The following is a 26836-nucleotide window of genomic DNA, read 5'->3' on the forward strand; positions in this document are numbered from 1 at the left end:
TTAAGAACAAAAAACAACGTAAAGGTAAAGTTGTGTTTATGAGTTTATGAGAAGTAGCGAAGATGGTTTAGTCCTGAGACCCCCCCCCACACACACACACACAGACATACACAGACACACACACACACACACACAAGATGACCGAACATAAACAAGGGTATTTGTCAATCAAATAGCTGCAAGGAGTGTGTGTGAGGATCTGGGGCTGCAGTGAGCGAGGGTTTCCTCTGCCTGCAGCCATCTCTCTCTCTCTCTCTCCCTCCCTGTCTCTCTCTCTCCCTGTCTCTCTCTCTCAGCTTTGTTCCGCCCCGTTATCTTTGGCAGCAGATTATCCTGAATGTGCCGCGTGGATCACAGATGCTTTTCCAGCAATCAACCAGCGGCTCATCGTGCATTTTAAACTCATTACATATTCAGAGGGGAACTAAGTCTGTGGAATATCCACTGGCTGCAGGGCTGTAGTTCATGTGTGTGTGTGTGTGTGTGTGTGTGTGTAAACCTGCACCTCCTCCATCCTCACAGCTCTGTTTGTGGCATTTTTTAACCCCCTGTTTTACCTCCTCCTCCATCCTTCCACTTATTCCTATCCACTCAAAGACTTGGAAAACACTTTGACTGAAAACTTCACTTTGTGGATTCTTTACTGACCTGATAAAACTTTAGTTAGTAGCAGCTAAAAACCTGTCCAGATATGTGTGTGTGTGTGTGTGTGTGTGTGTGTGCTTCCAGGGACACTTTTCACATGACAAGTTCAATACAGGTCGAGTCCAACCACCCAGACTCACCGTGAAGCAGATAAATGAACCATTATAACCAAGATAACAGACAATTATCCCCTTGATAATGAATGGATTATTCCGTTATCTCGATGTAACGGAATTCATGGCCGTTCTCGTGGTGCAATCTTGACGTTGTTTAGATTAAAAATAAAAGAGATGTCACTTGAATAAACAGGCAAACATTGGACAGGTGTATAATCCATAAACTCGTCATTAAACATTAAAGCACTAATGAAAGTGCGGCGTTTAAATGTCACCAGGATTACAGTGACTGGTTCATTACAGCGTGTGTTCCACACCGCAGCCTCCACTTTATTCATTACACTTAATTATTCCCTCTGAAGCGCAGTTAACAGAGGAAGTCAGCAGTAAACGGGATCACTCGTATCTCGTCTAATTACAACGAGTCCTCATAAGCAGGATCAGAGCTAATCTCAGTCACTTTGTCACGACAGAATAATAACAATAAAACCAGTCAGAAGACGAGTCTCGCATCAACTGAGAGATCACAACACAATCCCATCTACAGATCATCCATGAGATATAATCTCACAACAGTATGTGTGTAATCACATCATATTCTGGAATCTACAGTGAAGGGATTATCAGCAGCAGATCAATCAAAGTGTGTTGTCAGGTTAATTAGTCGGTGCTGGGATGTCGGGCTCAGTCGGTGTCCTCACCTCCACGCTCAGACCCTAATCCTGTCCCCAGACAGACTCAAACCAGATCAGCAAGGCCCCAGAACCCCACCCCCGATTCTCCTCCAGTAAACCTGCTGATCCACCAGTCAACAAACACTAACTATTCCTTTATTTAAAAACTTTTGACAAGGCTGCGATGGATTGAGCAGAGCTGAGAGGTCGCCCTGATGCTGAATAATGACATTGTTTCATGTCTTCAGATGTGTCATTTTTATGTAATCATGAATTCTGTTCTCTCAGGTTCACTTTGGTACGGTCCAGTATCGTGAAGTCGTACTGGTGCGACGACAGCGAACAACGACGTTGAACGCGACACAACAAAGGAGGACGTCCAGCAGCTCTTTTTTCCCCGCTCGGTTTATGGCCGTTTGCCTCGACTTCCATCAGATATTTACCTCGATCACCAGCGAGTGAAGTTTTTCTGACCAATCAGCTGACTGTCGTGGGAGGAGCCAGTCTAGCTCCACCCTGGCTGTACCATTTTACTCTGTAACCAAAGCAACGAATGGAACTGAACCAGACCACATGGTGGAAACACGGCTATAGTTCTGGAGTTTTCATTAGTTTTAGTTTCTATTTCATTTTGACTTTTAGTTTTTTTAAATTCACTTAGATGTAGATTATTTATTATTGTTTGTAAAAGCTTAGTTGCAGTTTAGTTTGTATGCGTTTTATGAGCAGTGTGCCAGGTGCACGATTCAAAACAGTGTTGTGTCATGAAAATATGCCATTTTAAAAATGTAATGGGACAAAAACACAACCATCAACAAACCAATAAAGTCTACTCGTCTACATAAGTGTAAAATGTGTTTGAACATCCTGAATCTAAATGTCTATAGAGGTAGAAGAGATGAATTACACAAGGAAAAAATGACATTGCATTGTCCTTTTCTTTTTAAATCAAACACCAGACCTATCGTAATAAGACAGCGGCTTCTTCCTTCACCTTCGGCCCTGAACATGCTCAGAATTTCAAAATCAGACTCTCTCCTCTCTCCTCAGGTCAATGTAAATCAACCTCTGTAACACAATGACCTGCTCCTCCTGCATCGGCCTACACATTCACCAGATTACAATCTGTGGTTTGAAGAGAACGCGCGAGACGTGATGTTCAGGTGTGGATGTGAAAGTGTGTCAGAGCTGCAGAGATGAGACGTGTGGGGGTGTTTGACCGTCAGGATTCAGGAGGAAAGTGGGTTGATGTGTGTAAACATCAATATTGTATGACACGCAACATCCAAAGATTTCTGTCTTTTAATGTGTGTAAGAGATCTGGGTCAAGGCCACACACACACACACACGCACACTCTCGGAGCATAGAAAGTGTAGAAGTGTTGAATATTCATCAGGAAAAAGCAGTTAATCTGGATTATGTACCAACCAGAGGCATATTAACTGATAGGAATCAGTTAAAAGTACAAATACTGCATATTATCAACAGACGAATGCTGATTAGGACTGAACGGCAGATTTTTTCATTTGGAATGAAATTGCTATCGTTATATGAGAGGAAATGGTAGTTATTACATAATTATTGTCATTTTGACTTGAATAACATATTTAAAATGATAACTGTGTGATATTTGTGCAGATCTGTGAGAAACATGACGTGTGTGGAGAGAAAAGGACAATATTTAATATAAAATGGTTTCTTTTCTCACACATTCTGGCTGTAGGGAATATTGCTCCTCCTGTGATTTGAAAATTACAGGAAGCCATTTTGTGATTTATTTATTTTTATTCAGTAAATTGTTCAGCCCTAATGCTAATTTCCTTCCAATTCTCATAAAGCTTTTCAGCAAACAACGCCTAGTTTCTTAGATTAATTCTAACTACAGCTCGATCTTTTTTAGGTTTTGTAATTAACAGTCAGTAGCTCATTTCTGAGCTACTTTTTTTTAGAAACTTGTAGCTAGCATCTTGGTTTCTCAGCAACGAGCAGCTACTTTGTCAGGTTTCTTAGCAATTTCAAATGATTAGGTTGAAGCACTGACAAAGTGAGACAATGAATTTTTCAGCTGAGCTCACTCACACAACTGTGGTCAAATAATAAATGTATAAATAAGCACATTAATATTATTCTTTATTTTTGAAACGTCTATTCAAACATAATCCGTTTTAGATTTGGCTGATTTTAATTTGAAATTGAAAATTTGATGTCTACATTATGAGTTTTATTGCATCATGTGAACATTTACATAAATAATAAAATGTATTGAGTTACATATGAAATTGTCCACATCCCAACCAACGAGTACCAACTTTTACTATTGTGTCATTAACCTGTCAAATAAAACTGCTCAGATTCCACCACAAAGGTGTCATTCATCTTGTGTAAATGAGGTAAAAAGAATAAAAGCAAACTCAAAAAAGATTCTGTGACAGAGACGGGATTCGTGCTTACCTTGTAAACGTGGATCCTGGTCACTTCCGTGGTTCCATCAGTGCAGGAGCTGCAGGATGCTCGTGATTCCCCAGTGAACTGACGCAGATGTCGGCAGAGACACCTGCTCTGGCTCTGCTTCCTCCTCCTCCTCCTCCTCCTCCTCCTCCCAGATGTCAGAGGTCACCGCCCTGCCCCAAAATACACCCACCCACTGCCATCAGACCCCCAGCATGCTATTATCTGAAGCACGGCCACAGATTCTTCCACTCATGGAGACATTTCTGCACAAATCATGAGCATCATCATCATCAACGACACTGAGATGAAGACCTAAATTAGAGATACTGTAAGATGATTTTAAGGAGCTTATAGACTCTTACCAGGGACTGGATCCTGGTTTAGGAGGGTGGAGGGTGGAGGTTGAGGGTCGCTGCATGCCTGTGTTGGTGGTGACCACGCCATCTGTTGGAACGTATCATGGTGGGCTTTCATCAACGCCTGTATGACTGATTGACAGCTGGGTAATCCGGTCCCGGGGGTTCCTGAGTCAGAGACGCGTGGACGGGGGAATTCCCATTGAGTCACGCAGACGACAAAAAAACTGCAAAAAACACACAAACATTCATGCGCGGTGTAAGTTTGCAGCGACAGAGAGTTTATCTGTCGCCGCTTTAATCAGGTCCTGCTCAGAAAAGACATGAAGGAGCTTTGACCTACATTTGTCCTCATCTGAGCGACAGATGTCCGCTGTATCTTTGCTGCACTGGAGTGTTTCATCGAGTCTGACTTAACGCCGCGCAGCTCAGGCATTTACTAACCATCAGGAAAAATCTTCTTTATTGTTACAACTTTTAAAAGTAACACTCCGGAGTTCTGAAAAGTCCACCTTGGGTTTAAAATGGATTCTGATTTTAATCTACATACAAATCTAGTTTTTATCTTTTAATGTTTTTGAACAACCTTTTTTAATCATGGCGTGCTGTTTTTAAAGCGTCTAAAAATAAACTTTTATTTTACATTTAATTTAAAATGACACAATAATTTAACATTAATTTACAATGTTCCACTTCCTGTGTGCAGCGCAGGAATGTCACGACACAAGAGCCGAGTCACTCGCGTGGAACTGATCGACTTAATCAGGATTGTGTGAATTCATTTGACAATGATTTCAATGTAGCCAATGGTATCCATCTGCCAACTGCAAGAGAGGGGGGCGGGACTACAAGTGGGCGGAATTATAAACGGCAACTCACACAGAATCACATGACAAGTCAGAAAAAGCGATTGGATCGATGGGAACAAACACAAGCAACGGATTTACTGTGGTTAACTCTTGGTAAATCATGGACAAAGTAAAACAAGACAATCTTTGTTTCCCTTCCAGTGATTCTCTGGAGGAAGTTAATCTGGAATTTGAAGATGTCAGGATACTGCAGAATAATGTCCTCAACAAGTGTTTACAGACTTGTAACAAGCACAGATCACATTACTCAGTCTGCAGAGTCAGTGCAACATATCGGTCGAACTCTGTGGATTGAAAGTGACACTAGATGTGTAATAAAAAAACATTTTAATCAATTGACAACGCTAATTTAATTGTTAGACACTGCTCCTGCCCTGGGACACATTGGTAGGAAGCCTAGCATAGTCGGGGATTGAACGCTAACTTTAGCATTGGAAGATAAACCCGCTGAACCACAGCCACACAACAATGAATAACAGGTTCCTTTTCTCCGGTTGCACCAGATCAGTTTCTCTGCGGAGTCTGTCTCCATGCTTTTCATCACATTTCTATTAAAGACACTTCATTAGAACGCTCTCTGTCTCCACCACAACTAACAGTGTGAGGGAGGACATTGGACATTTGTCTTCATGCACAGCCAGACTTCCTGCACGGAGACACTGGCGACCACTACTGGAAACAGGAACGCTGACCACAGTTTGGAAGATCTTCTTCAACACATATCCAGTTTCTCCTCACCCTCTCACGCCTGTGACTCAGTGCATAATAATAAACCGCATGTGGCTCTTTATCCTCTTTGATGTGACAAATGACTAATCTGGTTCTTTTACACCGTGAATCCAGCTGTCCACCAGGCCCGGGTTCATGTATGGGCACCGCATCCGTCACATGACACACCTGTGCTGTGCTTTACACCCAAGGTCAGATTTCACACACACACACACACACAGCGATTCTCTAAGGACTCTGCATTGAATTCCTTTCACTTGGACAGACAAAACAAAGCCTGAACCCTAACTGTAACCGAACCACAATTCAAATCTTACTCCTGAACCTAACCAGTTGTTTAGAAATGAGGTTCTGCCTCATTAGGACCAGGATCACAGGTCCACCACACAGAGACAAACAGCCATTCACTCTCACAACCAGGATCCAAACCACTGACCATTCTGTGAGGTAACAATGTTAACCACTCGGTCACGGTGTGGCCTGAACTTAACCCTATCCTCAGTAATGAGGTTCTGCCTTATTAGGACCATGACTACTGGTTGTGACATGGTCAAAACTAAATGCCTAACCCTAAAACCAGGTCTCAATCCTCAAAAAGCACTTTAAAGATGTGAGGACGAGTCAAAATGTCCTCACAGATGAAGGTTTGAATCAGAATGTGTCTTGGCAGCCAACTCCACACACACACACACACACACACACACACACATAATCACAGACATGCAATAGCGAGAAACTTTGACATGAAATATTGATCGATTCAGTAAAAACCCGAGTGAAACATGAGCCTGATATTTCCCTCTGAACTGGAGACTAAAGTAGACGGTTCTTGAGTCGAGCCTGACCTCGTTTTCCACAAAGACTTTCAGAAGCGAAGCGTTGTTTCGGCAGTTTTGAACGGGATAAAAGCGCCTTTTCATAAAAGGCCCTCACTTGATAATCTTCTGTAAGATTATCCGTGAAACAGAGATCCAAGGTACCGCCCCCCTCTGGCAGGAAAACGACACTGTTCACCTCTGTAGACGCACTGTGCGTGACCTGTCTATTATGTCAGACAACTCGTCTCTTCTGCGGCTGTTTCCATCATAAAAGTGAAGACGGATCACCAGAGAACCAGATCACCAGAGAACCAGATCCTCACAGATCCAGAGAGACAGTGGAGGTGAATCAAACAAACACAACTGATTTAACGTGGTTAACTCTTGGTAAATCATGGACTTATGCAACTCTTCTGTTCCAGGAACAACAAGTTGGACATTGTCGCGCTCATGACTCTTCAGTGATGACACTCTCTGACCAACCAGTGACCGTCAGTCTGTTGACGTCACATCATAGTATCGGCTCAGCTGAACCTCGTCAGAGCAGGAATTAAAAAACCACACCAGGTACCAGGTTCTATCACTGATGGAGAAGCAGCCGCATGAGGTCCAGTTTGGTCCACGTGACGTAAATGTCGTTATTTGCCAATGTTCAGCACGGTTCACACGGGCAGAACAACATCCTGGAGATCAGGGAAAACACTCAATCAGACCCTCGTTTTGTTCCGTTATCAGAACACACAGCAAACACACAAACTAAAGGAGCATGATTTGAGTCGTGAATAAACACAGTGTCTCTGACTTTACTGTGTAACAGCGACGCACGGAAAACACAAAAAGCCAATTTCAGCCGCTTCACGCAGCAATGCTCTCGGGAGCATTTACAGACGCCTGTGGAATGTCAGCATCCGTCAGTGTAATTACAGCCGAGCGTGTACACGCGGACTCTGCGGTGGCAGTGATCCGTCCGGCATCAGCTGTCAGCGTGCAACATGGCGGTGGGATTAGTGAAGCAGCCGCATACAGCGCCGCGGACGTCAGAGAGAGGCTGAAGGCTGGACGACATCCGCTCAGTCACACTCACTCAGCGCTTTTTTCCCAACGCAAATAGACAGACTTTCTTTTTTAAAAGAGATGTCTCACACACCAGTCATTGATTAACGACGTCACATGACTCTTTCCCCAAGGTTCTGTATGTCATGTGTTATATGAAGGACCTAAGATTACGATGATGTGTGAGGAAACATCAAAATTAACTTTAGTTTCCTCGCTTCACACAGGTCCAGACCAGGTTATGTCCACAGCAACAGTTGCCATGGTGATGGAGCTAGGTTAGGGGAGCCATATATATATACATATATGTATGTATGTATATACATATATATATACATATATATATATATATATATATATATATATATATATATATGTATATATATACATATATATATACATATATACATATATATATATATATATATACAGCTACTTCTGTGTTAAATTATAATATAAAATGATATACTAGAGTTTATATATAGAATCCAATTATTAATAACCTGTTATAATGTTTTCCATTGTTGGAGTTTTGTATATGTTATGGTGCTGCTTTGCTGCCGGAGCTTTTATTAATGACGTTATATCTAATCTAATCTAATCTCACATCATAGTATAACAGCCCCGTGGGCAATAATTATTCTGCCACACGTGTGGATTATTGTAGTAAACGTGTAGTGCTCACTTTCATAGATTTGAGAAACAAATCTGAGAGAAAATTTAAGCAAAAACAAAAGTTTTGCATTTCTATTCTTACCAAGGCGGTAATATTGTTTTCACTAAGTTTCTGTTCGTCACTTCCTGTCTACAGCTGTACAGTTTTTTTCTCAAATAATCGGCAAAACGATTAAATTTTATTCTGAATCCCAACAATTCACACAATGAACAAACAATGGACTCAAACATGTGCAGCATCTGCCTCGACAGGTTGTGGTGAAAGGAAGGATGGGGGACCGAGGAGAGGAAGTGGATCCGTTCTATTTGAGCACTAAGACTTAAATATTAACTGTAGACAAAGTTACAGATAAAGTCAGGCCCATGAAAACATTATTAACATATTTCAGTGTGTGCTGTGTGAAAGTGGGCGGCGGTAACAGATCTGTCACATTTCTACTGATATCTCTCACATTTCTTATCCGAACAACGTCAACGTCGGCGCCGCACACACTGGTGACCTCTGTGAGTGACCTGCCGAGTTTGAAGTCTGTCCGGTGAACTGTTGGACAGTTATGGGATAAACAGACAAGACACATGTTGTTGCATTTATATGCAGATGAAGCCAAAGACGTTTGAAGACGACGAGACAATAAAACACATTAGTGGAGTGAAATGTAGTGACTCTCAAACACTGAGCTACAGTCTGCGCTTCACTCTCATCCAATAAACCGTAAACCACGTGAATGTGGAGAGAATCATGGGCCGTTTCTATCAGTTCTGTTGAATGATGTTTATGTGCGGCTGTAAAAAGAAAAAGGAAAAGTCAATCTGTCATAATATAGTGCTCTCGTTTACAAACAGTAAAGAATGTGGTAAGAACGTTTTTACAGCTTTCACCATAAAGAAGTTCACTTAACGCGACACATGACTGCGCTCATGGATCCGTTTCACCACCGCGTTCGCGAGGATTATACGAGCACGGCAACTTTGATACCATTCACAGCTGTGGTTGTGTTCTTCTGTCGCAGCACACGCACACACACACACACACACGCGCGCACGTGCACACACACACACAGACTGACATTTGTAATGTTCATTTAAAGAGTTTTCATGATGAACGAACAGTCTGAACTCTTTTACCTTTACACGACAGTTTCAGCACAAAACCATCAGTAACTCACTGATGAACAAAAAGTACCTGATTACACTTAAATACTGCAGGACACCAAGTACATTTACTGTTACTTGTGTACTGTGGTTAACACAGATGTAACCAGCAGTCGATCATTTCCTCTGCGTGTGTGTGACAAACTCTCCTGATGTTTATGATATAAAAGTATATTCAAAATGTAACTTTCCTCATATTGATGCAGGTTTGCAGCTGATTATCTGAGATTTTGCTTGGACAATATTACAACTTTATTCTCATAAGATTGAGACTTTAATTCTCAAAGGATTATGACATTATTCTCATATAATAACGACATTATTCTCATAAGATTACGTGATATTTTCATCTGCAGTTTGATTTTAAACTGAACACAAAACAACAGTTGAGTAAAATATTAACTTCACAAACTTTAAGACTACTTGTTCATAAACTGTATATTTGTATTTCATTTATTGTTAATGTTTCTCTTTCTATCGTACATATAAATCTAACTCTTCTCAGTATTCTTCATGTTTAAAGGTTGTTTTCTAGTAACAACAAAACTCAACAAACGTTACAAACTTACTTTTTCTTCTGGTTTTACTTTCAGGTTCCACTTTTGTTCCTCTTGATTCTTAGAAAATGAAAAATGAACGTCTCGTTCACTCCGCCGCGTGTCCACGTGTGATAATATTTAGTAAAGTTGCTCAGGTCCTGATTCACTGTGTGTTCACTGATCACTGTGATCACTGTGATCAGTGATTACAGTCACCTGCGCTGACGAGCTCCACCTGAGCCTCGTTATCTTCCCTCCTTCACTTCAGGTGAGTGACAGACTCACTCTCCCACACCAAACCCCAGAGAGAAAACCAGTGATTTTAACATCACAGCACACACGAGTGCTTGATCCACTGCTGCCTCCATCACTACCTTCAAATAAGTTATTTTGTCAATTCGGCATTTAAAATCCTCAGTGACAAAGTGACCACACGGGGCAGCAGAGGACCAGCAGCTCCAGTGTCCCCACGAGCTAAAATGACTGATTTTATCAATGGAGTTTGGTGTGGGAGAGTGAGTGCTATAATGATCCAAACAATGACCATGTACTGAGTTGTGTGATTGGCTCATTTGGTCTTTTCTTTTCTTTTTTTCTCTTCTAAGCGGTTGAACAGGTGTACCTAATAAAGTGGTTAGTCAATGGAGACTGGTTACACGTCTGGAAATCAACATGAATAAAACGAATGATAAAAACAAATGTGATGTTGGGAGCTGCAAATGAAAGTGACTTGTGTCTAAATATAGAAAAGTAGGTTCGTGTCGTTCTTGCACATTTGGGTTAGTGGGACAGAGGAGACAGTTTGTGTGTGTCTCTGCTCTCCTGGGCTTTTATTCTCTCAGCATCAAAGTGCTGCACAAGACTCACACACACTCACACACACACACACACACCCACACACACACACACGCTTCATTTTTGAATCTTGTTTTCCTCAGACCAGTCAGAATTTAAAGAAAATACAGTATGTGTGCTAGCATCTGGTTTCATTATTATTATTATAGAACAGAATTGTCTTCATTTTCATTGTAAAATACATTTAAATGCAACCTTTCACAGTGCAAGACTAATAAAATAAGTAAAAAGGTTATCAGTGGAAGTAGATAAGTAAAAATAGTAGAAGTAGTAATAACAGGAGGAGAAGTAGTAGTAGCACTAGTTGTAGATGGAAAAGCAGTAATAGTAGTTATATTAGTAATAGTAGTTATTGTAGTAATAGTATTTATAGTAGTTGTATTAAAGTTATCAGTGAACGTTTTGTTCAATTCAACTGTAAAAAATAAATAAAACCATGAATATTCATGTTTGTCAGTGAAACGACCTCTAACAAAGTCCATGAAAACACAGAAAAACAAGAGTGTCGTCGTCATGGCAACGGCATTAGACTGATGGTTTGTGTGTGTGTGTGTGTGTGTGTGTGTGTGTGTGGACACTGTGTTCAATCTGTCAACAGCTAATGTGAAGCTCAAACTGTCAGGTCAGGTCACTCACTCTTCCCGCAGACGCCCCTCTGACTGTTCACCATGTCATCGAGCAGCCATGTGGTCATCCGGGAAGAGTCTGCCGTGTGTGTGTGTGTGTGTGTGTGTGTGTGTGTGTGTGTGTGTGTGTGTGTGTGTGTGTGTGTGTGTGTGTGTAAATCCACAAACACACACGTGTGTTTGAGTCTCATCACTGATGACTTCACTGTCTACAGGAAGAAGAACTTTACTGTCAGGACAAGAAAAAGACATGTTCTATTACTATTACTACACTTTAAAATACATCACACACTAAATACAGCAGTTAAATCCATTAATCCAGGACAGTAATGGAGTGTTTTCATTACGAACAGTGTATAAAATATTGTGTAAATATTTGGTGATGTGATAAAATGGAGTTGTGTTACATCACATGTCATTTAGCAGACGCTTTTATCCAAAGCGACTTACAAAAATGCATTTAAACATTTGGGTACAAATAAGAGCTAGAAGTAAGAGCTTCAAGTAGATCAAACTATGAAGTGCTAGTCATAAGTGCGATGTACAAGTTTTTTTTTTTTGTCGTCTTAGTCGAGGTAGAGTCGGAAGAAATGTGTTTTTAGTCGGCGTCGGAAGATGTGGAGGCTTTCAGCTGTCCGGATGTCGATGGGGAGATCGTTCCACCATTTGGGAGCGAGGACAGTGAACAGTCTCGAGTTCTGCGAGTGCCTCTGCGATCCTCTCAGTGAGGGGGCAGCGAGCCGGTTTGTCGATGCAGAGCGGAGTGGGCGGGCTGGGGTGTAGGTTTTGATCATGTCCTGGATGTAGGCTGGACCGGATCCGTTTGTAGCATGGAACGCAAGCACTAGAGTCTTGAAGCGGATGCGAGCAGCTACAGGAAGCCAGTGAAGGGAGCGGAGGAGCGGTGTAGTGTGGGAGAACTTTGGTAGGTTGAAGACCAGTCGAGCTGCTGCATTCTGGATGAGTTGCAGAGGTCGTATGGCACATGCAGGAAGACCAGCCAGGAGGGAGTTGCAGTAATCCAAGCGTGAGATGACAAGAGCCTGGACCAGAACCTGTGCCGCCTTCTGGGTTAGAAGAGGCCGAATCCTTCGGATGTTGTGCAACATGTATCTGCAAGATGGAGCTGTTGCAGCAATGTTGGCAGTGAGGGAGAGATGGTCGTCAAGTGTCACACCCAGGTTACTTGCGGTGTGAGAAGGAGTTACCACAGAGTTGTCGAGGGTGATGGTTAGATCTGTGGTGGGAGAGCCCTTTCCTGGGAGAAAAAGAAACTCAGTCTTGTCGAGATTGAGTTTCAGGTGATGGTCAGACATCCACTGAGAGATGTCAGTCAGACAAGCGGTGATCCGTTCTGCTACCTGTGTGTCGGAGCTGGGAAAAGAGAGAATGAGTTGGGTGTCATCGGCGTAGCTGTAGCAGGAAAAACCATGAGAGAGAATAACAGAACCAAGAGAGTTGGTGTATAGAGAGAAGAGGAGGAGGCCCAAGACAGAACCCTGAGGGACCCCAGTAGCTAGAGGACAGGGTTCCGACACGGATCCTCTCCAGGTTACTCTGTATGTTCGGTTTTGAAGATAGGACGAGAGAAGGGTAAGTGCAGAGCCTGAGACACCTAGTTCTAGAAGGGAGGAAGTAAGGATCAGGTGGTTAACTGTGTCAAACGCTGCAGAAAGGTCCAAGAGGATGAGCACAGAGGAGAGAGAGGCAGCCCTGGCAGTGTGGAGTTGCTCAGTGACAGCAAGAAGTGCAGTTTCGGTCGAGTGACCTGCTTTAAAACCAGACTGAAGAGGATCAAGAAGGTTGTTTCCGGTGAAGGTAGGAGGAGAGTTGATTAAAGATTTTGGAGAGAAAAGGAAGAAGAGAGACAGGTCTGTAGTTATTTACTTCAGACGGGTCAAGGGTGGGTTTTTTAAGGAGGGGGGTCACTCTGGCCTCTTTAAGAGAGTCCAGAAAGCAACCAGATGATAGCGATGTGTTAATGAGGTGGGTGAGGAAAGGAAGAAGATCAGAAGCAATTGACTGAAGAAGGTGAGAGGGGATAGGGTCAAGGGGGCAGGAGGTCGGGCGGGCAGAGGTTATTAGGGAAAGAACTTGATCCTGAGATAGAGGGGAGAAAGAGGATAGAGAAGGAGCTGAATGTGTGGTTGGTAGAGTGGTGAGATCAGGAGGTGGGGTTGAGAAACGTTGTGTGTAACGTTCAACGTTGTCATGTTGAGATAAACGATATATGTGTGTGTGTGAGATGGTAATACGAGCAGGTGACGTTCTGTGTTTCAAGTTCTTTGTGTTTCTGGAAAAGTGTTTTGGGCCTAAAACGATGACATAATGACAGCTTGAAGACAAAGTCCAGCTTTAAATTGCCGATGACACATGGTTAGTAATAATAATCAAGCCAGACGTTTTTGGAATCAGCAGAGAAACCGTGACACGACCTCCCCCGCGCTTCACCCCTCACGTCTGCTTTTCTCATTCACTGCAAAAAAACAGAAGAAGAGATTTCAGCCGTCACTCCGGAGCGGAAACCTCGAGCCCCGGGGGACGCCATCATCCTCGTGTTACCGCGCTGAACATCGGCCTCGCTGTGCACACGGAGAGCGTGACTGAAGCCAGAGGCCGAGGAAGCACTTTCTGCTTCTTGGTTCTTTTCCACAACGGGAGCTTAACGACCTGTGACCCTGAACTTCTGAAGAATCTGTGAGGCTGCCGTGTTTTCCTTCTTACTGGATTCCCACAAAGTACAGCACAAAAGTACTTTCTTTTCACGCACTGTTTGCTGAGCGAGGTTCAGTTGGAGCATAATTACCAGCGGAATGACACAAAACACACAGAAAACAATGGGAACCGTGATGGTTGGTACATGTGTTTCAGGTCATTAAGCTTCTACGGAGGAAAAGACGCTCATTACTTCATCTGTTTGGTTTCCAGCAGCAGCAGAATGATGATTTTTAACAAATAACCTCTCTGTGAAATACAATAGCTGCCTGATACAATGTCACAGACACGCTGTAACATTCAGCAACATTAACCGTTGTTTATGGAAACTGAATTCTTTGACAGCGATTTTTTCCCCCGAAGATTAAAAAGAACCAAACAAAGGAGCAAAAAGTTCAACAAACAGAAACGTCTGGAAATATTAGAAGAAATAAAACAAGAAAATAACTCAGAAACCAAATATATGTCTGAAATCAACATGTTTCAAATGTTCTGAAAACACAACTGTGTCTTTGTTTCACTTGTTTGCTGCAAATATAAATAAAAATGCAAACATAAAAGTTCAGCTCAGTAAAGTCAGTGAGGAAATGGAGAGTTTCAAACGGGTGAATTACAGACAGTAAGGCAACAAAAATCAAGTTTTCCCCCTTTTTCACAGACAGAGCCCCCCCTACAGTTTGGAAGTACATATTGTAATGACACCATCGTAAACATCCATCCATCGTCTACCTCTTTATCCTCAACCACGTAAAAATATGTAGTTCCAAACTGTAGGGCGAGCTCTGACGAGAAAAAGCCAAAAAAAAAAGCGTCCAGACTTGTAAAGTTCTGCTTTAATTTAGAGGAGCAGCAACGAGGTACATTCAAGGAACGTCATAAATGTCAGCACTTCCCCATTGACTTACTTTCAAACTGTTTAGTGGCTTTTCAGTGTATTCTCCTATATTTGCTGGTTGGCCTCAGAGTGGACGTGGAAGACCATGATGTCCATGTTTTAAAATATAGTCTATGGGTGAAAAATTGAAGGGATTCCGTCTGAAAGCAAACGCGGGGCCACATTTTCGCGGTGAATCATTGCTTCTTCTTCTTCTTCTGACTCCTCTGCGTCACTTTTTCCTCCGAGTCGATGACTGCATGTTTTACTGCAGGATGTCTATAAAATATAAAGGAGGTTTCCATTCTCTGGTTGTGAACCCTCAACCCCTGGTCCCTGGAGACGACACGTGTACGAGCGGTGTCTCACCTGAGCCTCGCAATTCAACTGAAAACGTGTGCGACTGTAACTAACGTGTGACCTCAGCCATTCCTAATAAAATCAGGCATGTGGATGAGGATTCTGTGGCTGGTACAAGTGAGCGAGTGAGTGAGCGAGTGAGTGAGTGAGTGTTTCACTGCTGTGTGATGACTGACAGGAGGTGTGGTGAACATCTGGCCCGAGGACGAGGAGCTGGAGGAGACCTGGAGGAACTGGGTCAAGTAGTAGCTGCAAATCATGGTGTTTGTTTTTAATCTGCACTCGCTGCCAGATGGTCGGTCTTTACTCGAGCTCAGACACTGGAAGGTAAGATGTCAGTCAGCGAGTGGCACACACACACGCACACACACACACAGTTATTAGACACATTTCCTGAACTATGGTATATCACACACACACACACACACTCAAAGACGTGCACTACGGGACGGCACTTTTGGGTATTGACCATTTCAGAAATCCACCAAATTCACGTATTTTACCTTATGTATCAGCCAGTGAGACAGTGACACTGAGGTCAAAGTAACGAGGTTGACACCATGGAAAAAGACTCATGATCAGAGGACCATGGAGGAGACATCGACTAGAAGCCGGTACATCACCAGGTGGTGAATAAAGTTAGGATTTAAAATCTGAACTTTGAAAAATTCAGGAACTTGTACCTGAAAGTTCCGTCACTGATACGATGTGTCAGAGATGTTTGGTTAAAAACTTAGAGAGGGCAACAGTGTGCGACTGTCGCACCTGCATGTAACATGTGTCCGTTTTCACTTCATGTAATCACTACGGTTTATATTGGTTATATTGGTTTAATATTGGTCTTGTTTGTCTGCCCTGGTTCAATGCTGCCTCTTCAGGTCGTCATTGTAACTTACCTGGTTAAATAAAGGTCAAATAATAATAAGTTAATGTACTTTTAAGATCTATTTATATTCATCGCACGAGATGGAGACAGAAGGAGTCTTCCGTCCATAATTTGCGTTCTTTTTGTCCGTCGCAGGACAGCTTATGCTGATGCACAAAACACAGCAGTACCACAGGAAATCGTGTGGGGGCAGTATAGAGTCGATAGTCCCAATCAGTCAGGAAAACGTCCAAAAAGAGTCTATACGGACACGTGGGATAACTCACTGGCACGCTGTGAGACGCAGCGTCTTTAATGCGAGGACCCGACTAGAAAGGTCATTTGTCATAAGTCGCCGAGGACACTGTCAATCTCTGTTCAATGGGCTTTACATTCCATCGCCGTGAAATCCGCTTGTTCTTCTGTCTATTTCAGATCAAGCACAATCAAAAAAACCTTCAGTCGTCGCCATCTTTGTTGATGTGTGCAACCTGGTACTCAGCTCTGCCCTCTAGAGGAAGTATCGAGTAAACGCGTTCGTACCAACACGAGGCAGAGGCACAGAGGGATGTTGGACGGTGACAGAGATGAAAACAGAGTATAAATGAAGTGAAATTAATATATTCCTTAGGAAAGCAACATATTTTACAATCGTTTTACTGCATGAATTTGCTTTTTATATTTATATATTATTGTATTATTATATTTCACCACCTCCTTTAAAGCTGGCTTTCAAAATAAGAGTTCAAAAAAACTTTTGCCATAACGTTGACTGTGTGAGTTGATTCTTTGAAATGATATGAACATTTTAATGCCTCTTCTTGGCAGTTTGTAAGATAAATACTATGTTAAATAATATGTGTATTACTGTCAAAAAAAGGAACTGACCAGTCAAATTGTCACTCCTCTGTCAAAATATTCTATTCTTAGATAAATGTTGGTTTTTATTCTCCACTACTACTACTCTATTACTCTCTTTAGAAAGTCACCTGTCAGCGTTGAAGCCTGTCAACAGAACTGTTGTAGAGATCAGAGTAACAGACCAAGCGTTTGTTGCATTTATAGACTGATTTTTGAACTCTCCTGTCAGTTCAGATCCTTCTGTCCGTCTCTTCACCTGCAGCTCATCAGTTCCACTGTATATAATTTGTACTGGCTCACGTTCACGGTTTTACTTCTGCCAGACTGTCTGGAGCGTGTTCCAAGTTCTGCAGCACTTTCTAATTTATCAGTCTACCTGATCTGACCCGTTACCCATTCTGTGACCTCCTCGAGTTCAGACTGCTGACTTAGCACTTACAGTATTTCCCTGATTGGACAACACACAATAGTCCTTCATTGACATTTTCTTGATTTTCAGTTAATAACTGAAGTCAATGACAGGAGTGAACGTTTAATAACTGTACTGTCATGTACAGCATCTGCTGCCAGACAACAAGAGTTATTTAAACGTGAGAGAAACTTAATATGTCAGCGAACATGTTGGGACTATTTTTACTCCTCTTGATTCGATTCTCACTGAAGAAGAAGAAGAAACTGCACATCCTGCAAATCTGCGTTACACAGGCACAAAGAAACTCCCGTGGGAGAGCGGTGTGAGATTCCAGACTCCAGAGGAAGATGAAACGTCCACATAAATGTCAAATCCATGGATGTTGTCGCTCTTAAATTGTACTTTAAACCTCCTAATATCTCACAGGAGGAAAAGATCCACCTTCATCAACCTTGTGGCCTATTTATGTTCCAACAGAGCTGATGTCAGTGTTTTTATATATATATCATCTTCATTATGTGACTAAAAATAATTTTCACATGTACAGTGAAAACGTCTCATTCCTCAAAGTCTAATCTAATCCCTCAGATTGGTGAATTTTTAAAGCGTTGTCATTCGGCTAAGCTTTCATTTAGTATTCTGATACACACGGTGAAGGGGACGGGATTAGTGTCGCCAGATTACCGACATGTCGTGCATCTCTGACAAAGCCTTTTTATTTATTTTTTTCGGTTTTTATACTTTAATGAACACCAAAGCAGAGGTTAAAGATCATATCTGTGATTTAAGTCCCCACCAAAACTAAAACATTTAAATTTAAATCATGAGACGAAAACCTCGTCATTTGACGAAAAATGTTTGTCTGTGAACAAAAATAAATGACTATAAAAATATAGTCAATATGACAATAACATCTATTTTAGCAGCATATTAATTAAACAATTACAATCCTCGACTACTAACAGTGTCTTTTAATTAGATTATTTGAATCGTCATCGCCAAATTTATTATTATTATTATTATTATTACTGAAAACATCGTACATTTAAAGGCCTTAAAATGCACTAAAACTACACAATTTAAGTGTGAAATTGAAGAGGTTCATTGAATGGGCGGGGCAAACCTGAAATGGGCAGGGTGAATGAATGTGCCAAAAATGTCACGTTTATAAATGAAAACTGGTCAACTTTTTTTTATTGTAATAACAACAATAATAATAATAATAATGCTAACAATAATGCTAACAATAATAATGTTAGCAATAATAATAATAATAATGCAAGTCATTTAAGGGTGCCTCAAAAGTCGATTTTTAATAATGACATTCTGGATCTGCAGGAGTTTTTATATCTAATACTTCATTAAATCATGGAAAAGAAGTCGAGCGTGAAAACATGACGGCAGGACGAAGAGGAAGTGACTGTGAGCCACAGGAAGGATCAGTTTGCTCCAAAATGGACCGAATGCAGTGAATGGAGAGTGGATTATGACGAGAACATGGCTGACGTTACCTGAATGCACCGGCCATTACTCTGTGAGCTCAACCGTTCACTGCGGTGAGAGGGAAAATAGACAGCAAAAGGAAGCAGAGTGTCAACTTCCTGGAATGAGTGAAGTCTGTTGCTATGGTGATGGATGTGTAGACGCTCACCAGAAGAAAGAAAAAAAAGGACACAGGGTATTTATAATAAATGCAGCATGAAAGACGTTGTAATTTCTTCTGGGCTCTGGCGACGGAGGAAAAATCGCTGAGTAAAATGTGACCTTTTTAAAAAGTGTCTCAGGAGCAGAAACTCGTCCTGAAAACAGGGGGACGTCTCCGTCTTCGAATCATCCATCGAACTGGGCCTCGGGTAACGGCCTAATTCTTATTGAGCGTTCCCACTGAGCCACCGTGTCTCCATCTCCAGCTGCTGCTTCTGCTGCTTCTTCACTCATATTATTGATATTTATACATCACACATTTTAGTTAAAAAACTCATCCTCAAATTATTTTTCTCTCGTTTTCTCCTAAAAGAGAAGGGAAAAAAACTGCCATCCTGTGTGTGTGTGTGTGTATACACATGTATATATATATAATATATATACAGTTTCTGTAACTATTTGTACTATCTGTGCTTCTATCTTCTTCCTGGAAGAAGAGATCTTGTATCTCAATGGGACCTTCCTGGCTGAATAACGGATAAATAAATAAATAATACATCTATACATCTATATATATATATATATATATACACATATACATAAATACATACATATATGTATATATCTATATATATATAGATATATACTTATATATAAATATACAGTGCTTAACAAATTTGTTAAAATATGTCAAAATAATGAGCACATCAGTTCGACTAGTCAAGAATAGTATGAGACGTAGTTTTTATTGTATGACTTGTTTATTTGTGTTTTTATGATTTCTACAGTATTTTATGGTTTTATTGTATGTTTTACTGTTTGGTCCATTATATAGGTCTTATGTATGTTTTTATGTTTTATTTATCTCTGATGTACAGCACTTTGTTGCAGCTGTTGTTGTTTTTAAAGTGCTTTATAAGTAAAGTTGGATTGGATTGGACATATGCGGCATGTTACGTCTATGGTTTTGGTACAGCGCCACACACAGGCCTGGAGTAAGTATAACAGTGTTTAGAGTCGTTTTTCCTGTAGATGATTTCAGTGTTTATGTTTTGTTGCATTTCCATGTGAAAAACCAAAGATATTTTCATCTTAAAGAGATTATACACTTACACAAACATAATTATGGGTAACAGATACTATGTTCTGCCAATCAATCCCCTTAAATGTCACACTTGCCCTTTAGAGGACACAGTGTGATAGAGTGAGCCTTATCTATACTACATACCCTCACACAGTGTCATCATATGTGACATTGGCTCGTCATAAACCCAGAGCGTTTCACATTAGCGTTAAAAATAAAAAAGTGTAATCACTCCGTCCTTTGTTTGAAAGCCTCATCACTCCTCAGTCACTGAGGCAGGTTCATGATGAAGCACGCCGTTATTCCTGAACTGCGGGCGACGCTCTCCCTCCCCCCCTCCCTCCCTCCTCCCCCCCCGCTGTCCCGTCCGTCCCACTGCGTGCCTGTCATGTGGACTAATCCCCTGTCATCTTGGGGAAAAGTGTAATGGACGGGAATCCTCTGAAGCGTCTCCACAAAGCGATACTCAGCCGTGATGAGACTGTACCTTCAAAGAGAAGAAAAACTCTCGACATCTCGAAGCCTCTACACTTTTCTCACCATTAATCATATCATGTTTCTGATACTTGTCTTTCCTCTCTTCAGGGGAGCTGCTGAGACACATTATCAAGTGCTGCTGACAAAGTGTGTGTCAAACTGATGGAGAATGTACGTAAAATGTGCAAAGGGAGCTACATCATCATAATCCTCTGATTAGCCAAGGGTCTGTGACTAACAATGAAGAAAGGTCACGTTATTGTTGAGATTCACACTCAAACGAGAGGAGGTGAATCTGATGAGGGGGGTTTGGTGTCTGTGTTGTTGGCGTTTTGGGAGCCTGAAACTGTATTCTTTTAAAAACAGGTCCCAGAGTGGGAAAATCTTCTGTTCCATGCATCCACCGAGGTACTGACTGCCAAATAAGGAACCGTTAACTATATCCAACAAGAAACTGACTGCCAAATAATGAACCATTAACTATATCCAACAAGAAACTGATTGCTAAATAGTGAGCTGTTACCTATATCCAACAAGAAACTGATTGCCAAATAGTGAGCTGTGCTATAAATCCAGCAACGCTAAATAATGAGCTATTCTATACATCCATAAAGAGACTGACTGCCAAATAATGAGCTATTCTATACACCCACCAACAATATTTTTTTATTGTGAGCGACCAGAATGGACGGGATGAGAAATGAGCATATAATCCAGGGACAGATCAAGTTGGACAGCGAGTGAAGGCTGAGATGGTTTGCTCACGTGCGGACGAGGGGCAGTGATTATACTGGACACAGGATGTTGAAAAAGAAAAGAGGAAGACCACAGAGAAGGTCCATGAGGACAAGAGGACAGTGAATCACAGAAGACGACCACAGCTGATGTTACTCACAGTCAATGACATCATCGTCATCATTATCCATGACTTCCTCATTAGAAATGTCCTTGAGAAACTTTGTGTTTAACTAAGATTTATGTGGGGTTTGTTTTTTGTGTTTTTAATCATTGACTCTTCTGCTGTTGAGTCACATTCACATTTTCATCATTTTCCAGGTTTCCAAGTTCACGTGTGATTTTACACAGATGTTGTTGGGGTTTTTTTACTGCTGTTCCAGTAAAACAATCTGTTCTGAATCTCTGATCAGCAGAGAAATACAACGCACTGTATGTTCAAGAAGACGAACACAGCATTTACAGTTCTTTTCAGGGGTTTCGTGTGAAAGACGACATTTCTTGAAAAAATGCCGTGTTTACTGAAAACCTTTAAGAACAAAAGAAAGGAAAAAGATTATATCTGAAAGGTGGATAAGGTTTTACTTTTCCATTTTATTTGTAATTTCTTCTCTGAGCAGTTTGATCACACACACCTGTTCCTAATCACTTTCATCTGAGTCTCATTAGCTCCTCCTCCCTTTAGTAAATACACAATCATCTGTGTGTTTCCCTTTGTTCTGTTTTTGTGTAAACCTTGTTGGTTTTTTGTTGGACAGATTTTCTTCTGTACCAAACTCTAACTGAAAACCTGGGTTTTTGAGCCTGATTTCTCTCATGTTTCACTGGAACATGATAGGCAGCTGTTTTCAGCTAAATAAAAACCTCACCGTGCCTCTCTTGACCTGCTGCAAACAGACATGAGACGAGACGGAAGCTGACGGAGAAAGTGTGAAAAATATCGGTGCCAGATTTTTCCCTCAGGAATCAGCAGAGACACAAAAACAGAGAAGAAAAAGTGAGAAAGAAAAAAGAGTGAAAAGTGGATGAAAAACAGGATGTGATGTCACGATTGACAGCATACACGGCAGAATCACTGCGACAGTCCAGGGCACACCAGGACTGCTCAAAGTGGGGCACAGGGGCCAACATTGGCCCAACAAAGGGTTTAGTTCGGCCTGCCAGAATTATAGTTCACATATTTCCACTAATGGACTGACTGCTAAATAATGAGCTAGTGTATACATCCACAGACTGACTGCCAAATGATGAACTATTACACATATTCACCAACAGACTGACTGCCAAATAATGAGCTATTGTATACATTCACAGACAGACTAGCAAAAATAATAAGATATTCTACATATCTACCGACAGACTGACTACCAAATAATGAGCTATTCTACATATCTACCAACAGACTGACTGCCAAATAATGAGCACATCAGTTACACTAGTCGAGAGCATTTCCACTTAATTTATGTACAGCGGGAGGAAGTCGAGACATTTTCTGGGTTTTTTTTTTGCATTGTTTTATTTCTTTTACTGTACATGTAACAATTTATCTAGTTTTAATGGTATCTTCATATGAAAACTGTAGTAGAATATTTATTACACATAAATCACATGCTGCACAAAGTCCTTTTCTAATCGCACTGTTGGACACATTTTTCCATCTGTGCAGGTCTTTGTGCGTTGCCAGTTCTGTCTGCAGGTAAAAGAAGAAAAAAAACATCCCTTCCATGTGAATTCACAATTCCCTCTTATTCAGCACATTTATAAAAGGTCTTATGTAACAGCGGCGACTCCCTTGACGACTGTCCCACACATTTCGCTTTTTTCCGCCGCCACACACATGCCTGGAGGACGACAGGTATGTAACAGTGGCAGGAAATGGCCTCTGGATTCGAGCCAGAGGAAATGATTTACAGCACTTATACTGGGATAAATACGGGACCAGACGTCTGTCAGGACAAGAGCCAACAATGTACTACTGGACCGGGACCAGCGGCAGAGACAGAGAGGTGGACGCTGAGGTTCACTGGTCCATAGCAAAGTACAGGAAGATCAAGTTCAGCTGGTTCAAAGAAAAACAAAGCCTTGATTTAGAACCAAACTGAAGCAGATGCAGATAAACATGGTACTGGTAAAACAGAAGTGTAGAGTTAAACAAATACAGTTTTTCCACTTCACACTTTATATTTAGAACAGCCATTCCCAAACTGAAGAGTGCCGGTGCACACTTTTGAAAACTGAAAATCCTCTGCGTCCGCACTCAAACCATAAATCACGAGACAAGGATCCATAATTCTACTGCACATAGTAAGACAGAAATCTTTAAAATATTATCGAGAGAACAGCTCACACAATGAGCGAGCACTAGGCATCAGTGGAGAGAAAAAAACTCCCTTTTAACAGAAAGAGAAATGCCTAGATAGGTTGTGGTGAAAGGAAAAATGGGATCTGGATCCTGCAACCTGCAAGATAACGGGGAGAGGGAGAGAGAAATAAAAAAGACTCATGGAGTTTCTCTATGTAGAGAAAGAACAAGGTTAATGACATGTAATAAAGACATATTCATACCCTGAGAGAGAGAGTGAATGTGAGAGAGTGAGTGTGAGTGCACCACAGAATTTCCCAATACAGAGAGGGTGCACTGCCGACACTGGGATCTGGTTCCTTAGGAGAGGAGGAGGAGCCTGGTAACTAAAGGCTCTACCTCTGTGTGTGGTTCTTACCAATTAAAATTCAGTTCAAATACTGACCCCACCTTTGGCCCTATGTCAGCTGGCATTGGCACCAGCAACCCCCCTGTGATCCTCACGTAGAGGATAAAGCGGTAGAACGGGAGAAGATGAGTATGTGTTACATTAAGACCACACAAACTCAGACAAGACTAAGACTTCAGAGTTCAGACTTAATGGTGATCTCGTTTCCAGTTCAGTTTGGCACAGTGTGGTACATTTATTTTTGCATATCCATTAAGAAAAGTACAAAAATAACCACAACCCCCAACTGTTGCGTTCTTTGGCACCCTGCCCTTGGGGTACCAGAGTAAAGGTACTGTTCTGGTTAAAACAAAAGCTTGACCCAGGATTAACCATTCCAAACTGTACCACGATGGAAACGCAGCATATATGTAGATGAGACAGTGTCAGAATCAGTCTTATCACACTATTAAAATGACCTAGAATCTTATTTAATCCCCAAGATTTGTGTTTGCTAATCCTATCACAGTCTACCTTTATTCTCTGGATGAGCAGCCTTAGAGGAAATCACAGAGACCGAGAATTTGACATCAGGCCTAAAGAGTGAGTTTCCTTGACCACAAGTTTGTTTGAGCTTGTGGCAGACACTCAGGAATCCTGACGGCGCTGTAGCTGTGTGGAAACAGTGGCGAGGAAACAATACCGGCTGTGTGAGACAGACAGCTGGGTTTTCACCACCTCCTCCTCCTCCTCCACTTCCTCCCCCGTCTGCCTCCACTGACATGGCTTTGTTCCAGCAGCTCAGACTGTGTCAGAGCCTGGGCTTCCCCCAAAACCTCTGACATCACTGCCCAGCTGATAGGAAACACAAAGGATCATACAAACAAAAAAAAGAGGATGCCTTCTATTTATAATCCACGAATGAGCCACCAATACACACATGGACCTTCAGGTCAAACTCTGAACTGCCAAAAACAGAAAATAGACCAACAAATGAAATGACATGCAGGAGTTCTAAAGTGTGCCAGAGAATTTAGAGGTAATATACCTTTAGCGGAACTGTGGAGGATAAATAAAGAAGATTGTTTTATTCATGGAAATTCAATTTCATTACTTTTATCCCTGGTTAAATATGAAAAAATTAAATAAATCAATTTAGATCACAGGACAAAACTAAACCTGCTGGGGGAAAAATGATTGACAGGTGTTTGTTGCAGACGCTCACGTGAGCGATGCCCTGAGGATGAATCAATCTCCTGACCTTTTACTCCAAGGTTTGGACTCGGATTGATTTTTTCTGAGCGGTGGAGACCAAAATTTTATTTAGTTTTATTAAAAATGCCCATTACGTTACGGTTTGATTAAAGTCCTTGACTCTCTCCAACATATTTTCGTTCACCATGGATGTGAAGTCATATACACCAATACTGACACTGCGCTGAGTATGGAAGCAATCAAAAACCCTCCCATCCAGACCAGCACTTACTGGAACATCTCCACATGAACCTTACATCCAATGACTCCCAGTACAGTGGAAAGATATTTCTCCAAATGAAGTCATAATTATGAATTGAATGTTTACATGGCCCTGTGGGTGTTTAAGTGTTCTTAAATGCACTAACCCACAGATTGCCAGAACCAACAGATCCAGCTTTTACCTACGACATACAGTACCAGTATTCAGATTTCAGAGGATCTGCACAAGAATTGTGGACAGGGAGAAGGCTACCAAAACATTCTTCAAGGATCTTCTTCTTTGGAGCATCTGGAGTTCAGTTTGGTCAGAGCTTGTGTCCCCCTCATCAGAATCCTCAGGAATCAGAGCCCCAGAGGACCTTCATTTGAACACCCAAAATGTTCCTCTTTTGTCAACGATGTAGGATCCAGTATGTGGGGGAAACCCAATACACTTTTGGTCCTGATCATTCTTTTGAGGGACTTCTGGGTTTGCCTTCAAATTTTTTTTTAATTTTACACAGGGGAGGAGTTACTGAGGGTGTCTTCAGGGACCTTAGACGAGGTCCTTCCTGCTGTTGGGATGGCTGGGGTGGCAATGTTCTGTCTTGTCTGGTCATTCCAGAGGGGGAGTTGTGTGGACCGGCCAACATGTCCTCACAAAAACAGGCTTGAATCAAAATTGTCATCACAATGTGTCTGTGAAGGTTCTCATTCATCAAGGAGTTAACTGACTGTAGGCGTCTGGACTTGCTTGAGTTAGGATCGAAGACATTTCACCTCACATCCAAGAGGCTTCTTCATTTCTGGGAATGACGTCTTTGAATGAACGTCTTCAAACTCAACCTCAAGGAAGTCCAGTCGCCTACAGCTCCTGAAGATGTCGTCACAACCTACTGCAGACCTTTACACACAAGTTTGCGCAGCTTTACTTTTGAAGACACTGCATTGGCTTCCATTCATTTGCACGGCCTAAACAAACCAATATCCAGAACCTTAGCCAGAACCAGTTCATCCCTAACCCTGACTTTAAACTGACCACAGTTCCAATCTTAGCCCTAAAATTCAATTTAAAGTGTTTTCAGGAGGTTAAGAAATGGTTTTA

General features: G+C 41.6%; 1 protein-coding gene across 3 annotated transcripts in view; it reads right to left on the reverse strand.

The window, feature by feature from the left end:
- The window catches only part of tncb (tenascin Cb), a 96663-nt gene extending 92669 nt beyond the window's left edge, over positions 1-3994 (reverse strand). For all 3 annotated transcript variants that reach the window (XM_044025687.1, XM_044025686.1, XM_044025684.1), the window contains exon 1: positions 3888-3994. The gene's annotated coding sequence lies outside the window, so the exon portion shown is untranslated. The remainder of the gene's footprint in view (positions 1-3887) is intronic.
- Positions 3995-26836: the final 22842 nt, after the last annotated feature.

Source organism: Solea senegalensis, linkage group LG5, assembly GCF_019176455.1.
Source record: "Solea senegalensis isolate Sse05_10M linkage group LG5, IFAPA_SoseM_1, whole genome shotgun sequence".
Taxonomy (NCBI): Eukaryota; Metazoa; Chordata; class Actinopteri; order Pleuronectiformes; family Soleidae; genus Solea; species Solea senegalensis.